This window comes from Capra hircus, unplaced genomic scaffold (assembly GCF_001704415.2).
Source record: "Capra hircus breed San Clemente unplaced genomic scaffold, ASM170441v1, whole genome shotgun sequence".
In the NCBI taxonomy this organism is placed as follows: Eukaryota; Metazoa; Chordata; class Mammalia; order Artiodactyla; family Bovidae; genus Capra; species Capra hircus.
This window is the reverse complement of record NW_017214431.1, coordinates 1-14711: the sequence shown is the minus strand read 5'-3', so window position 1 is coordinate 14711 and position 14711 is coordinate 1. Positions and strand designations below refer to the sequence as shown.

Sequence of the window (14711 nt, the reverse complement as noted above, 5' to 3'; positions counted from 1 at the left end):
GCTCGCTTTCTCTGTCTCTACCCATTTTTTCCCCTCCTCTTTTCTTTTGTGCCAGGATACCACCTGGGCATGGAAGCTTCTGCAAATTTTTCAACTACAAGCTCGGTTTTTCAATAGATTATCTATTTCTTTTTGGCTGAACTTAGTTCCTTTCACCGAACTTGCCAGATGTCGTTTATGTTAGAATCATTCACAGAATCCTTTTAATTTCTGTGGGATCTGAAATCTATTTTTACTTCCAATATTGGTAAGTGTTTTCTTTAGTTATCTTGGTTTTTTTTGGTCTATATGAGTAGAAGTTTATGATTTGTTTTGATCTTTTGAAAGAGCCAGCTTTGGTTTTTGTTGATCATCTCCATTTTTTTTTTCTCATATCTGTTCTGATTGTTATTTCCCTTATTTTGCTGACAGTCTTGCTACTAAAGGGGTTTAATAAAGTCCCTGAGGGTTTTCCAACCATAGTGAAAAACGACAGATTCTAGGGCACTGTTGTAGCTGTACTAAGTGAGGTTCCCTGAGTGCAGATCATGAAATCTGCAATTTTTTTTTCAGAATTCCTGGAGTTCTGATTGACATGGACAACTTGTCTCGGCTCTACCAGAGCAGAGGAATGGTCTTATTTTGCCTCCTGCCAGGCTCTGTCTCCATTGGAACATGTATAGGTGAGTTGTCTGATTGACATAGTAGTGTTGTTATCGACTCTGTGGCATCAGAAAGAGACAAGCGGCACTCAAAGATGCAGAATAGCCAGGTTTATTCAGCACCGGGGTGGTCTCAGCAGAGTTGCCTCCAAAGACTGAGTGCACCGGCTTTGTTCTGGGTATCTTTTTATACACCATAAATTTCCCACTCAAACAGCTCAGATCCCTCCCTTCCCCAGGTAGCCCTAGTTCCTGAGGAGAGGAGGTAACCAGCAAGCAACAGATCAGATGTGGAAAGCGGTGATTGATGAGCAGCAGCTGTTAACACAAGATGAAGGGAAAGCAAAAGGTTGTTACTTTAATTGGAGGCTTTGATCTGGTTTCTATCTCATTCCCCCCTTGTGATATTTAGCGTGCACCTGCAGCTGTCAGAGAACATCATCAGCTGAACTGGCTGGTAACCCTTTAAAAGCTACAACTAGGTGGCTGTTCTCCCATTTGACAACTGTTTCTACGAATGAACCCTGTTACGTTTTTGATTAGGACGGGTATAAAGCAGGGAATAAGCAGACATCAGTGAGTATGACTATGACAATCCCAATTATTGTCTTAACCAGAAACATTGTCTGAACCAGAACATGGGCAATCTTCACGATATGTCTGTCACAACTTTTCCATTGTCACCTATTTGGATGCCACAGTTTGGTTAGAATTTCCCACAAGCTCCTCCTTCCTCCACTGTTCGATTTTGATAGATGGCAGTCCTCATGCTGTGCTAACAGTTCCAACACGGGTTACGATTTCATTAGTTATAAATGTCAAGTACTGCCTGCAGTCGTATTATTCAGTTGAGCATGTAAATGGGTGTCCTGTATCCCCAACTCCCGTCTTGTGCCTATGTAGCTGAACCATAATATTGGATTTTCTGTTGAGGGGGCTACTCATCTTTGCTCCAGTTTTGTTTTCCCCCTAGCTCGAGGAATCATTTTTCTCTATGTCTCAGGTTGTCACATATTGGGAACACCAGCATGTCCCCTGGTGAGTCGGGTAAGAGGAAGAAACCTGACTGAATTATTCCTATGGTACAGGTTCCTCCACATCTGGATGGGAACCGTGAGTAGGCCCTTCTCCTGCAAATCCAAAAAGCCCCTTCTTGGGGCTGCCGTAAGTCTGGATTTGTGGAGTAATGATGCTTCCAGTATGGGCTAATGCCTGAGATTGCAAGAAAGGGATTAGTATCAGGTTGATTTCCTGTACAGTTTTGCTCTAGAATCCCAGAAGTGGAGTTGAAGGGATTGAAAATATGAATTCCATTCCCTCTTTTGTGGGGAGCCCAATACCAGGTTGTGGCCCCTGGCCTCCACGTAAGTTTCTTACAGGTATCATTATAGACCAAGGCTCTTCTGCATTTTGTTTCTCTGACCGGCTTAGGCAGTCTTTCCCTACTGTTTCCTTGGTCAGGGTCCACCTCTGAATAGGACCCCCTGCCCGCCTGCTAGTTGTTCAATTCCATTGAAATAGCAGAAAGACATCCAATGCAGTACACTTCCAGGGCAATGTTTTACACATCAGAGTTCCTCCACAAACCCAGCAGCTACTGACATTTAATTTCAGGGCCGCCACCTCAGCTAGATAAAAGGATTATTTCCAATAGTGGGCATTTCTAACTTATCTTTGAGGGAGGCTCGAAGTTGGTTGTACAGTCCAGAGGACCCCATCTTTGGACCTGATGCCAATGGGTCTGGCTTGGTTACTTGGGCTTTTAACCATTTGACCACCTCTTGGGCTGGTTCCTTCCTAGCCTGGTCTTGCCTGCCACACACCCCCTCCCTCATCTGACATCCCAAAATGAGTCTGTCGAGTCCAGCAGGCCATCTGTCTTGGGGTGCCATACCACATTAGGCCATACACACTGTGAGCTCTAATTTTCCCTCCCAGTAATGCTTCCCTTCCCTAGTCCATGGGAAACCTGAACTATAACATGCGGTTGGTTTGTATGTGTAGTCAGTGAACCCTTGGGCCCATTTACCCTCATAGTAGAAAGACTCCATACATTCAGAACAATCATCCTGACTCTCAGGTGAGGAGGGGATTTTACAACTTAAGAGAACTGTAAGGCAAAAATACACTGTTTTCATAATTAAGTTGATCACAGTAGGAAGAGACTCCAAAAAACAAGAACTATGAAGAAGTAGGCAAAGCAGAGAGAGAGTTTTTTGGATACAAGTCCACTCTGGGGTAGAGAGTAAAGCCCTATTCCAAATAAGATGAATAGGGGGAGTCCCAGACCAATTAATAACCAATACCTCTGCCTTTTCTCAGTCCTATTGGTTCCTCAAGCTTCAGCCGTGCTTTTAGTGATGAGCTTCCAGTGTGGCCAGAGTGGGGCTTTGGGGGTAGTTACTACCTTCTCCACAGGGTCAGGCACAGGGGTTCCTCCAGACTAAGGGTTGTTTCCCACTTCTCTTGACTATCAGTCAGACTTGCAGGTTTGACTCTGGAGTAATGGATCCAAGCATCTGTTCCTGGCACCTTGAGATCAGTGGGGTAGTTAAGTTTAAAGAATAGGGCCCTTTCCACATGGGTTTTAAAGGCACTTTTTTATAATCCTTTACCCATACTCGGTCCCCTGGTTGGCGAGGATGCACTGCTATGCCTAAGGAAATGGGTATTCTATCAATTATCCATGTATGTATTTGACAGATTGTGTGTCGTAACCCTTGTAGCTGCCTATGTAAGTCCAAGTTCCCCAGTTCTCTGGTGTCTCCCCTTAAGTTGACTAGCGAGGGTGGTCGTCCATACAGGATTTCAAATGGTGAAAACCCTATCCCTGCCCAGGGCAAACTCCTCACTTTTAAGAGGGCTGCAGGCAACATGCCTAGCCAAGATAAGCTGGTCTCCTTGCATAGTTTTGGTAGGGTTTGCTTGAGGATTTGATTTACACCTTCCACTTTCCCTGAGCTCTGGGGATGGTAGGCAGTATGCAGTTTCCACAGGGTTTTCAAAGCCTTTGCCACCTGTTGTTCTGCATCAGTTACAAATGCTGATGTCCGACCCTATGGTCACAGGCATTCCATATCTGGGGACAGAGTCTTTCAGGAGTGCGTTGGTTACTTGTCTTTCTTTTTCAGTTCAGGTAAGAAAGGCTTCCACCTAGCCTGAAAAGGTGCAGATAAAAACTACAAGGTATCTAAATCCTTGATTTGGAGTGATTTCAGTGAAACCTGCTTCTATATGCTCAAAGGGGGATAGTCCACAATGCTGTGTCCCTGCCGACCTACTAGGCCCCTGGCGAGCATTATTTTGTAAACAGATTACACATCACTGGGAGACAGAAGAACAGAGTGCGGGGAGGTGAGCAACGAGGTAGTATGGGCCTAGCAAAGTCTCTAAGGCAGTCTTGCCCATATGGGTCACTTCATGTTGCTGATGCAATAGCTTGTAGGCAAGTTGTGCTGGAACATAGACTTGTGATCTTGTGTGAGCCAACATCACATCTTGGCCTTGGTTCCCTCTTCCGTTTTTATCCATTTTTCCTCCTCGGGAGAGGACCTGCGGGCAGCTGGTATCTCCAGGGCTAGCAGGACTTTAGATTTTTTCTGGAGGCTGTGGGCAGCTTCCTTGGTGGCTGCATCAGCGTGACGGTTCCCTTTGGCCACTGGGTCACCTCCCTTCTGGTGACCTTTGCAGTGGACAACTGCCACTTCCTTTGGTTCCCATACTACTTCCAGAAGTTTCAGGATTTCAACTTGAGGTTTGAACCCTTTCCCTCCTGCTGTAAGGAGTCCTCTTTGCTTGTATAAGGCTCCGTGGACATGAAGAGTAGCAAAAGCATACCGAAGTCTGTGTTGGTATTGACTCGCTGCTCTCAGCTGAGTTCCAGGGCCCTGATTAACGCCCATAACTCCACTCTCTTCACTGACCATCCTTGAGGAAGCACCTCTCCTTCCTCCACTTCAGAGCCAGACACTACAGCATACCCAGCCATCTTCTTTCTGTTTTCCATGTAGCTGCTACCATCAGTATATAGGACCAAGTCTGGGTTGTGGAGTGGCTTGTCAGTCAGATCTGGTCTATTAGAAAATACTTCATTGAGTAATTCCAAGCAATCGTGTTCCAAGGGCCCTGCTTCTTTTGGTAGAAAGATAGCTGGTTTTAGAGTTCATACAACTTGCAGTTTTACCGTGGATGTTTTCATAGTAACCTTGATACTGAGTCATCCGTGCATGTGTGAGCCAGTGGTGGCCTCTGCTATCCATCAGGGTTACAACTGAGTGTATGACCTTAACATTGAGGTTTTGCCCCAACATTAATTTGTCAGCCTTGCTCACTAGCAAGATAGTGGCTGCTATTGCTTGGAGGCAGGGTGGCCATCTATTTAGACAAGTAGGCCACTGGCCTTTGCTAAGGCCTGAATTTTTGGGTTAAGACTCCCAAGGCCATTTTGTACTTTTCATGACCACAGAGATTGAGCTCTCTGGTTACATTGGGAAGCTCTGGGGCTGAGGCATCGGAGACTTTGGCCTTAATTGTTTGAAATGCTGCCTCTTGGCTCCGATTCAAAGGGAGCCTTTTCTTCTCCTTTCAGGGCCTCATATAGGGTTCTGGCCAGGTCTGAACATCCAGGGATCCGTATCCTGCAGAATCCTGCTGCTCCCAGGAGCTTGTGGACCTTCTGGCGAGTGGTAGGGGGAGGGTTGGTGCAAACGGCTTGTTTCCTTTCAGTTTCCAGCATTTGCTGGCTCCAGATGATGTTAAAACCTGGATATTTGACTTATCTTTTACAGATTTGTGCATTTTTCTCTGATACCCGGTACCCAGCTTCCATTAACAAGGAGACGAGGGCCTTTGTTCCTTCTAGGCATTGAGCCTGTGTTGTGCTCAATGACCTAGTTCAGCAGGACACACTCTAACTCCTGTCCGGGAAATTTCACGAAGTCAGTGACCAAAGCTCCACTGAAGAGAGTAGGGGAGTTTTCGAAACCCTGAGGAGGCCTCGTCCAAGAGAGTTGTTCCTTGTTTCCCATGTGTGGGTTTTCCCATTCATGGGCAAATAGTGGTTGGCTGACAGGTGCAAGCTGGAGGCAGAAGAAGGCATCTTTCAAGTGCGAGCAAGTTGTGGAAGCGAGCAACCGTTCAGCTGTGGAAGGGATCAGTCTTAGCAGGGTGTAGGGTTTAGGCACTGCCAGGAGTAGAGTAACTGTTGCCTCGTTTACAGCTCCTAAGTTCTGAACCGGATGGTAGTCATGTGTCCCTGGCTTCTTCACAGGTAGTAGTGGGATGTTCCAGGGTGACTGGCATTTCATCAAAAGTCTGTGTTGGAGTAGTCTGTCTAAATGAGCCTGGATTCTCAGCCAGGCCTACCAGGGAATTGGATACTGTTGTAGTTTTACAGGCTGAACTCCTGGTTTCAGATCCATCAGGATGGGACCAAGGGGTTTTGCCAGGCCCAGAGCATTTTCCTCGGCTGAAACTGGTGGGTGCTCATTCTCTGATTCTGGAGGAATGGTCCCTTCTCTTGGAAGGGAGGAATACAAGCACCATTCTTCTTCTCACCTAATAGCAAGAGTCATAATCAAGGAGGAGGGTGGGCCTGCTAGCTTTAGGAGAGGTTACCCATCAGCAGAAAAGGAAATCTGGGCCCCCATCTTAGCAAGCAGGTCTCTTCCCATCAAGGGAATAGGCAGTTGGGCAAGTGGAGGAATTCGTGCTCTACCTCATGGCCCCCCAGTCAGCATTGTCAAGGACTGCAAAACGGCCTGCAGGTCTGGGTGCCTGTGGGTCTGGTCGTCTATGCCCCCGATGATGTGATAGTTTCTTTTCCTGATAAGGGGGCCTATCTCCGGGGTGACCACAGAATGCTCAAAACCTGTGTCCAACATAAGGTCCATTGAATGGCCCCCTGTTTGAATTCTGACCATGGGGCTCTCAGGGACCCAGTTGGATAGAGTCCAGTCCCCTCTAGTTGGATTCTGCTTCAGCTAGCCCGATCAGATTAGTGCCCGGGTGGCCTGGGTTGATACCGGCTTGGTGGGCCTGCTGCTTTGGTTTTCTTCTCAGGGCAACTGGGGCACTCATTTTTCCAGTGTCTCTTTTCCTTGCAGTAGGCACACTGATCATGGCTGAGGGGAATTGTTCTTTTCAGATCTGGACCCCTTGCCTTAAAGTATGGTCCCACCGGGGATGCACCTTTCACAGGGCAGCTGCCAAGGGTGTGACTTTTTGCTTCATCCACTTTTTTCTGTTTAGTTGTGATTGACAAAGACTTTGTTGGCAAAGCAATTCTGTGGCATTTTTACCTGCAAACCTTCTAACTTCTGTAAATTTTTTTTTTTTTTTCAGATGTCCGATTGGGCCTGTCCCTCAAAGGCTGAATTTATCATCCGTTGATTTTCACTGGTTTCAGGATCAAAAGGGGTGAAAACCCAGAAGGCCTCTCATAGCCTTTTGCAGAAACCATCCAAGCTTTCATCTGGTTCATGTAGCACCTCAGTGGTCTTAGCTATGTTAGCAGGATTGTTTTACCCCCCTGTAGGAGAGAGGGCCTGTGGATATCTCTCCAACTGCTTTCCTCCCCCGTCTATATTGAGGTGCCAGCAAGTCTCTTCCTCTGGGAAGTTCTCCCAAGCCCAGTTCTCCACATCTAATTGGCCGCCTGGAGCCATTTTCTAGCCTTTGTCATGACTCATCCCCATTCCTCTCTATTGAATAGGGTGAGGAGATGATGCAGGCAGTTTCCCCAGGTGGGGCGGTGGGTCTGGAAGATGGATTCTAAGAGACCAATCACCGCTTGGGGCTTTTCAGAGTATGAGGGGTGTGCTGTTTCCAGTTAAAGAGATCAGTCATGGAAAAAGGCTGGTAGTCAAAAACGGGGCAACAGAGCAGAAACTGTGAGCTTGTGTATGTCTCTTGATGTAATTGTAGATTTGTGGAACCACTGTCCGGAGATGTCACTGGCCATCCTTTCCTCGTTCCTGTTTTAGACAGGGGCGCCACAGAGATACACTGACCAGGCTCCCAGAGCCTGTGGATGCCTCGTGCCTCCTCTTCTTGTTGCTCCAAGTCTCATGTTCTGTCACCTTCCTCTCTGTGTCTGATGTGAGCCAGGCACATGCACACACACAGAAAGACACGCAAACACAGGCGACATAAGCATACCTGTGTAAACACACACAAGGAAGGCACAGAGACACAAACAGGGAACACAGGTGTTCCAGTAGCTGAGGACGCCTGTGTCCAGCAATATGGGAGATGGTGTCAGTAGGCGCCGTGTCCTGCCCTTTTGGGATCCCTGTCCATTTCTTCCCCCAGCTGTTCAGTATTATCACCAGCCAGCCTTAAGTCGTTTCTGGCTTTGTAGTGGTGGTGAGAGGCCAATCGGTAGATGTGGAAATTCACAGAAGACCCCAAAGTCAGCACAAAAGTACCAAGGGACAGTGGAGAGAAACCCATTCCAACTGGTGGTGCTTTCCAGGAGGAAGGTTGGGACTTAAGGGCCCAGGGCAATCTCAAACTCAGTGAGCAGCAGGAGGCCTGGGGGTGGCTCAATCTGGGGAAAGATGATTCTGACAAAGGTGCTTGATTCACCCTGTCTCTCTCAGAATCACCTAGGATTCTCATCTTGTAATCACAGCTTCTTCCAGTGAGACTTGGACACACAAAGTCCCTAAGCCTCCAGTCTCAGCTTGTCACTTGCTACCAGTATGACCCACATCCAGGCTCCACATCCAGCCTGCATAAGCCCGAGCATCCCCATTTGGGAAAGGAGAGTGTCCCAGCCTCTACATGGCTATCCCTTCAGGGCCCACCTTTGATCCCCTCGCAACCTGTGTTTCTGTCAGTAACCTCTCATGGCAGGATCTACCCCCCTGGGAAGTACTGCAGGAGGTCGAGCCACACGTCTTCACTGATTACCTGCTGGCAACACGAACAAGGTCAGCATGGGGCTCACCAGGACTCAAACCCTTCGTGAACAGTGAAGAACTCCAACACGAATCACCAATTCCTCAGAGGCCCAGAGCAACCCCATCTCAGCAATCCTGTTTGATCCTGGGCAGTTGTGATCCAACAACCAGTTGAGGACGTTAAGGCTGCTGGTTTCCAGCCTGCAGCTTGGAGCTCCCCATTTATAAACCCAGAACCAGTGGACTGGAGTGGAATAACACGGCATGTATCCTGGAGGAAGACAGGGGAGGCAGGGAAGGATCGTGCAGGAGGAGCATCCACTCCCTTCCCCACACACCCACACCACGCTGGGAGGCAGGTTGTACCAGTGATGTCAAGGTAGTACTCCTTAACGATGACTGTGTTCCTGAAGTAGGGTTTGCTCCGAAAGGCAACTTAGCAGCGTGCAGCGGGACCAGGGATGCCTCAGTTCCTGCACCTGCCAGGACCAGGAGGAGGGGAAATGTGCAAGTTTCTAGGGTCCATAGCTTGCCTGCAGGGCAGGCATCAACAGCTTCTGCTTCTCCACTCCAAGTGCTCACACCACATAAGATGATCCCCCACTTCCCTGCCCAGCTCCCCTACCCACCTGTCCTCATTCTCCCTCACTGACCTTCAAATCGATCACGTAGCTAAGCAAGAGTTCAACTTGTTCACTGATCATGATGGATAGTTGGCGGTTGTTCACAATCCGCTGCAGGTCAAGGAGCCAGTCATGCCACATGCCGGGCCAGGTAGAGCCACAAGCAACAGGGCTAGTTTGGGAAGGAACAAGTGAGAGGGTAAGAGGCAGGAAGGCTAGGGGCCCCGAATGGAGGAAATAGGCTGCAAGTGTCAGACATTTTTATCTCTGTCTCAAGCGGCAGGAGGAAACAAACTACACGTATCAGATTTTTTTTTCCCCTTCTCGATACAAAATTAAAAGGAAGCTGCTTTTAAAATTCTGTGTTGCCATGATGACACCTGGTTCCACCTGGACTTTTCTCAAACCTTGAGCCAACCAATGCGTTTTTCTGATGGAAATGTTTTTCTTAAGCTATGCTAATGAACTATGTATTTACCCTAGACTCTGTCTGTCTTCAAGTCCATTCCACCTAAGACTCAGGACAGACAATGCCTCAACAAACCAGTATGGTTTACTCATAAAATTGTTCTCCTAATCTATCTTATTAAGACTATGTATTTGCTTGGAAACCTGCCTTTCTTCAAGATTCCTGTCAATCCTTTTATGGCCCAGGATGACTCACCTTGAGCCAATGTTACATCAAGATACATGTTGTGAGTGAGGGGCTTGGTGCCCCTCTCTGAGTGCGGAGACATTTCCTTTCTCTAATTAGCACCCTGCTAGTGGGTATATAACTTCCTGCTCAAGACTAGCCAGGGGCCGGGGGGGGGCACTCTTTTCTCTCCCCTTATGATGTCTATGTCCAGAATCTTTCTCTATCTCTTTTATACTTTAATAAAACTTGATTACACAAAAGCTCCAAGTGATCAAACTTTGTCACTGGCCCCAGATTGAATTCCTCTCCTCCCCAGGCCAAGAATCCCAGTATCTTTCACGGCTCAGCAACAGCTTTTCACAGGGACACTGGAACAGACATCAGCAAGCACTCTGGGCACTCACGCTTGCCTGCCCGCCACCGATGTCCCCAGCCAGTGCCATAACATCAAACATGCTCATGGCTGTTGGTCTCCTTTCGTCTTCGGTGTCTGAAGTTGTCTGCATTTGCCAAAGGAGAGTCTGCTTCTGACCACTTCTGATCTCTGACGGGCTGGTGTGTGTTGAGTAGTGGCATGTCTGCTTAAAACGTCAGGAACTGCAGTCCCTTTGACACACCTTGTCTGGGGGGCAAGCGTGTATGTTGTGTATGGGTATGTGTGTGTGTGTTTAACAAGAAAGCCCTGTGTGTGGAGTCATCTGGCTCTCACAGCATACCAGCCAGCAGCCCCTTCCATCTCCACCTTGGGCGTGGAAAACCTGCTTCTGCACTTGCACTAGTGGAACAGCTACAGGGGCTCTGACTGACCGGGAGGGGTTGTGGGACTCCCGCTGTCTCTGTTACTTCCCGGGATTATCCACAAATAACAGTAATAATTCTCTGGGAATGCCACTCTGGCCTGATGTTTCTGGTCACTCCTGATATAGAATCCCCATCCCCAGGTACTACTCCGCTTCAGGTGCAGGCCAAAACGAGTCACCCAAAGTCACGGCTCAGACACCTACAGGCATTTTGGCCATGCCCAAATTCTGCTGTATCTTTGGACCTCCACACCCCCAGCACCCAGTTCCCTTGGCCACCCCTCACCTTGCCTGTGCCCTTGTCCCCACCTCTATTCCTGCTCGTGGTCCTTCTCCTCCTGAGCAGCTGACTCCAAGGAATAGGCAGTCAGGATAGGGCTTGGAACCCAGGAGCCTGCGATGCCCTGGAAGATGGCGCATCTCTGAGCCAAGTGACCCTCCTCTGATGGTTGTTCCACCTGATACAAATGTAGGTCCTGTTGTCTTTCACATTCCCAGAGCTAAACTCACTGTCCGAAGGGCCACCAGCGACTCCAGCCCCTCCAGCATGGGCTGGTTAAATCACCCGGGGTTCCTGGCCTTGCACGTTCCTGGCTCTGCTCCTCCTGCTTCTCTGGCTCCTGCTAGGACAGCTGCTCCTGCTCCACGTCCACCACCAATTCCACCTCCTCTGTGCTGTCTTCTTCCACCAGCAGCCTGACCTCTTGCCCGATTCCTCCCATCTCTCCCTCTTCCAGCGCCTCACCTTTCTTTCTTCACCTCCACACTGAAGAGAGCCACCTCCTTGTTTGCTGCGCCACCTGGTGCCTACAAGATCCCCGACACCCGCACCGTGAGGGCAGGACCCAGGACCTCCGTCCCCTGAAGACTTGGCCTCACAGCTAGGAAGATCCAGAGTCCCGGGGTGCTCCGCCATCCTCTGGCAGCGTCACTCTGGACGTGGCCCTGGCTGTGGCTAGAGCTGGAGCAGCTGTGAAGGGGTTGCACATGACAACACAGCAGGGTGGCCTGCACAGCCGATGCAAATGCTGCCGTCACCCAGTGGCCATAGCTCCTCCTTCTGGGGTACCCTGAGACAAGAATGCGGTGGGGGACCAACTGGAGCAAGGTGCGCAGGCCGGCCTGATTGCTCAGGCTATCGGGCCCCTAGGCTGCTGGAGCTGTGAACCACTCCCAGGCTGCTGGCCCAATCTCAGCCATTGGCAGAGAGGGTAGTGGGCATCACGCTCCACGGACAGGCCCCAAGCCTAAAGGGAGTCGCCTCCAGCCCACCTCCACCCCTGTCCCCAGGCCCACCCTGCTCCACCTCCCCACACCCCCACCCCACGGGGCTCCAGAGAGCCACGTGATGCCTCTGCTTTGCTGACTGCCCGTCTCCAGGCACGTTGCCTGTTTTCCATCTGGCAAAATCCAGGTGCAAGCTGCCACTTCCTTGGCCTCCATAAATTCAAACCATGAATTCCCACTTCCATATCAGAAAAGGACACTCCTGTGTCCCACAGGACCTTTAATCTCTGGATCCTCTCCCAAAGTGTCCCATGAAAGGCAGGGGGCAATGTGGCTGAATAGTTTCCTTCACTGAGCAGAGAGGCCCATGCGGTCTGGATGATAGGAGACTGGGTACAGACCCAGTTTGATACTGTTGAGCTCCTTTGCTCAGGGGCACCAGAGCCACAGGGTACAGAGCTCTCTGTGTCTCTGTCTCTGCTTCTGGCACGCACTGTTTCTCTGTCCATCTTTCTTTGTGTGTAGTAGGGGGCTTTTATCTGTGTGTCTCTGTCTCTCTGACTGGTGCTGCTGCCCTCTGCCACTCTCTGGACACCAGCGCTCATAAAAGACGCTTAACCTAGGCATGAAGCCAAAGCTCTCCTCCTGTGTGAGTTGCACCCATAGGAGATCTGACTTCATCAGTACACACAGCTGGGGAATGCTTTCTCAAACCTAGAGGCAAACACAGGCAATCTCTGCTGAACCACAGAAGGAGACAGGCGTCCCTCCCTCCCTCCCTCACATGGTGGACATGAACGCTGCACAGGACTATGGTGGCTTGGCCACACGTTGGACAGGGGGAGAAATGGGGCATGCTCTAGCTGGCATGAGGGGACTCCCTGAAACTTGCTTGAATGCGTCAGTGAGACGCCAAGGACACCTCTCCATTAAGGGCCATGACTCACCAGTGCCAGAGGCATTGAAGTCTGCCCATTTAGTGTATACAGGCCCTTTCAAAGTGGTGCTGTTCTCGTTCAGCCTCCAGGTTGAGAACACACTGCAGCCTACCCTGTCTCCTCAGGCCTGTGGGGTCGGGAGCAGCGATGATAAACTGAAACCATCCTTTGCATAGTCCTGATACCAGCGTTCTGTGAAGAGTATAAAGAGTGATGTTTTAAACTGGCAAACTCTGCAGGTAACAGCTGCTTATGCTGCAGTCCCGTCAGTCAACCAACGCTTACATAAAACGCAAGGTGTGCTCATGCCCCTGGTCATTTTGGGGAAAGAATGCTGCTACAGTTGAGAAGGATAGAAAGATCTTTGTCACTGGCTGTCCAAGGGGCTGTAGCCCTGCCCCCCCTATTCTGTGCCTGGGAATCCACCCCATTCTGTTTCTTGGCTCCTTTCCATTTGTCACTGACTTCCCACTGGTGCTTTCTACCTGCCTATTCTTTTGGCAAGGGATACAGGGTACAGAAGCACACTCGAAAAAGAAGGAATTCACATCAGGACATCTTTAAATGAGCAATGTGGTGTCTTCCTCATGACTGCTATTCACTAATGCCTGGAGCCTAAATACAGCAGGCTCCGAACTGGAACCTGTCTCTCACTGTCCCAGGTCCCTGCATGCAAACAGCCTGCTGTCCTTGTTTCATCCCTGTTCCCTCCCTCACAGACAGACACTGGCAGTGGGGCACACACACACCCACACCTGCACTTTCCTCACCTTTCTGCACTGCCAGGTAGCTGGAGGTGCCCATCGGATTCCACAGTCACACCTGTCTCTGCCAGGATGCCTGGGGGATTCACTCGAGCAGCCTAGCTTAGCATGTCACTTGTCTCGCATGGTGCCAATATGTAACACACTTGGAGAGGAGTGTGCTGGCTGACAGGCTTATCCTAGGCAGCACTAGCACAAGACTTTCCCAGATCTCCTTCTCACATGTGTGGAACATCTGCAGTGAAGCCGGCTCTCATTCCCATCCTCCTCCTTCCAGTCTCTTCCTTTTTTCCAAAGAATCCTGGCCTCTTCAAAATCGGGGTCCTGCCCTAGCCTCGTCCAGCATTTCCACAGGGTAGCCAATGTTCCACAGACTGATGAGTCCACAGACAGTGGTTTAAAATCCCCACATCACTTGATTTATTTCCTCTGGGTGAGTCTCCAAACCCCCCACCACCACTGCTTACTTGATACAAACACACACACAGCAGAAATTGTGAGCTTGGTTATGCCTCTTGATGTAACTGCAGATTTGCAGAGTCCCTGGCCAGAGCTGTCACTTGTCAGCCTTTCCTCATTCCTGTCCTGGACAGGGGCATCACAGAGATGCATGGACCAGTCTCCCTAGTCTGTGAACGCCTTGTGCCTCCTCTTCTTGTTGCTCCACATCAGGGCTGTCTCATCATCACATGAGATGATGTCACCTTCATCTCTGTGTCTGCAGTGGGCAGGACCCATGCACACACAGACACGTAAACACAAGCACACACGTTAAGGGACAGGGACACAAATGCAAACGGAACACGTGCAGTACATGAAGAACACTTTTCTCATACAAATATAGAGATTTCCATATTTCTTATAGGAAAATCTCCATTCTGATCTTCAAATATGAACTATACCAAAGTCCAACTTTCATGAAGGAGCATTAGCGCCTAGATTTTTGATATTAGGGAATATAGGAAATTCCATATTTCATGCAAAAATCATTGTATTGATATATGTATGAGAAAATGCAAAGAATTCCATATTCCTTGAGAAACAGTGTGCCGATATTTTCACTTGTGAAATAGGGGCAATACCAACACCATATTGGATCTCCATATCTTAAGCAATCCCTAGATGTTCATGTGTGAAATGTAGAGTATCCCCATATTTAATGTAAGAAATCACTACC

At 49.2% G+C, this 14711-nt stretch overlaps 1 long non-coding RNA gene across 1 annotated transcript; it reads left to right on the top strand.

Annotated features, from left to right (window-relative positions):
- Window positions 1–62: 62 nt before the first annotated feature.
- LOC102175195 lies at window positions 63–9745 on the top strand. The gene is made up of 3 exons (XR_001917791.1): window positions 63–247; window positions 553–662; window positions 6984–9745. It is a non-coding gene; the product is annotated as an uncharacterized LOC102175195 (long non-coding RNA).
- The last annotated feature ends 4966 nt before the right edge of the window (window positions 9746–14711 follow it).